Below are 2,361 nucleotides of genomic sequence, written 5' to 3'. Positions count from 1 at the left end.
GTATTTGAATAAAACCTTGGGCATATTTCTTAATTTTCAAAAATTATATCTCTTCGATTGTAAAATGAGAATAAGTACCTACATCCTACAGTTCTAGATGATGGGGGTGTGTACAAATGTGCATAAAGCACTTAACAACAGTGCCTAGTGCACAGCAGGCAGGCATTAAATGACAGCTATTACTAGATATTAACTGGACATGTGTTCTCATAAGTTCATATGGCCTGCTTCCTATGTTGACACTGGTAGTGATAAGGTAAAGGAAAAACAAAGTATATGGGTAATTAAACTGCCCCTAAAAATAAAGAAATACTATGAAGCAAAAAATAATAGGCAAATTTCTCCAAGTATCAAAGTTTTATATATTGTTCATATTTACTTGCTTTTTTTTAATAGGGTTAAATTTTTGAGTATTTGAGAAAAAAAGTATAAAAGATGTCTTTCTGAAGCAAAAAAAGTAGTCTATTAAAAAAAATGACCCATCCACTTTTTTTTTCCCCTCCAGAAATGCTGGGATTGCTGGCATTCTTTTTAGTCTTCCTTTTTTTTTTTTTTTTTTTTTGTTGTTGTTGTTGAAATAAACATGCTCTTCATATTTCCATAAGCCATGTCTCACATATTATAAAAGGGCATGCTAAATATAATTAAAAGTAGAGGCAGAAGCATTACCAGCAAAAGAGTGGGTAGCACTAAAGCACAATATTAATGTTCACAGTGAAATGTCATTGAGTCATCAAGGTTTGTGCCATATGGGTCTGCGGCTTAACTCATCCCCAAAGACTGTATTGATTTGCAATTACAACATATCTTGGGGTTAAAGAAAAAAATGTAAAAATTTTAGTTAATCAATTAGGATCACATTTTACCATGCTGAAAGTTATTTAATAAAAGATGATAGGAGCAGGAACCCACATCCAGGAACAGAGCCCTTTGGTCCTCCTTCAGAATGAATGGAGACCAGAAATCAGATATTTATGACCAAGAAAAGCAGAATTTCATTCAGCACTCCTCCCAGATCTTTAGAGTGTTGACTGAGGATGAGATGGGACACCCAGAGACAGGAGATGCTATTGCCCGGCTCAAGGAGGTCCTGGAGTACAATGCCAGTGGGGGCAAGTATCACGGGGTTTGACGGTGCTAGTAGCATTCAGGGAGCTGATGGAACCAAGGGAACAAGATGCTGATAATCTCCAGTGGGCCCTGACTGTGGGATGGTGTGTGGAACGGCTGCAAGCTTTCTTGCTGGTGGCAGATAACATCATAGATTCATCTCTTACCTGCCGGGGACAGATCTGCTGGTATCAGAAGCCGGGCATAGATTTGGATGCCGTCAGTGATGCTATCCTTCTGGAAGTGTATACCTACAGCCTGCTGAAGCACTATTGCCAGGAGCAGCCCTGTTACCTGAACCTGATTGAGCTCTTTCTGCAGAGTTCCTATCAGACTGGATTGGGCAGCCCCTGGACCTCATCACAGCCCCCCAGGGCATTGTCGATCTTGGCTGATTCACTGAAAAGAGGTATAAATCTATTAACAAGTACAAGACAGCTTTCTACTCCTTCTACCTTCCTGTAACTGCAGCCATGTACATGGCAGGAATTGGTGTGAGAAGGAGCACGCCAATACCAAGAAAGTCCTGCTGGAGATGGCAGAGTTCTTTCAGATTCAGGATGATTACCTTGACCTCTCTGGGGACCCCAGTGGGACCAGCAAAGTTGGCACTGACATCCAAATGCAGCCGGCTGTTGGTTCAGTGTCTGCAGCGGGCCACTCTGGAACAGAACCAGATCCTGAAGGAAAATTACGGGCAGAAGGAGGCCAGGAAGGTGACCCGGGTGAAGGCACCGTATGAGGAACTAGATCTGCCTGCAGTGTTCTTGCAGTACGAGGAAGACAGTTACAGTCACATTATGGGTCTCATTGAACAGTACGCAGCGCCTTTGCCCCCAGCCATCTTTCTGGGGCTTGCGCCAAAATCCACAAGCAGAAAAAGTGACCTGGAGACTGCAAGGGTATGAGGGGAGATTCTCAAAAAATATATGATTGTGTAAAAATAATTGATGATAAATGAGTGAATGAGAAGAAATGTTATATAATAGTCACTATATGAAATACAAAAATAAAAGATCAAATATTTCTATTTGGAATAGTCGTTCTTACCTTAAAATTACTGATAATAGAACTTTTTTTTTTTTTTTTTTTTTTTTTTTTTTTTTTTTTTTTGAGACGGAGTCTCGCTCTGTTGCCCAGGCCAGAGTGCAGTGGCGCGATCTAGGCTCACTGCAAGCTCCGCCTCCCGGGTTTACGCCATTCTCCTGCCTCAGCCTCCTAAGTAGCTGGGACTACAGGCGCCGCCACCAC

The 2,361-nt window shown here is 41.6% G+C and overlaps 1 pseudogene; it reads left to right on the top strand.

Annotated features, from left to right (window-relative positions):
- Nucleotides 1-928: 928 nt before the first annotated feature.
- LOC102115212 (farnesyl pyrophosphate synthase pseudogene) lies at nt 929-2,018 on the top strand (annotated as a pseudogene).
- The last annotated feature ends 343 nt before the right edge of the window (nt 2,019-2,361 follow it).

Source organism: Macaca fascicularis, chromosome 3 (genome assembly GCF_037993035.2).
Source record: "Macaca fascicularis isolate 582-1 chromosome 3, T2T-MFA8v1.1".
NCBI lineage: Eukaryota > Metazoa > Chordata > Mammalia > Primates > Cercopithecidae > Macaca > Macaca fascicularis.
The sequence above is the reverse complement of the archived record's forward strand: the minus strand, read 5'-3'. Positions and strand labels throughout refer to the sequence as shown.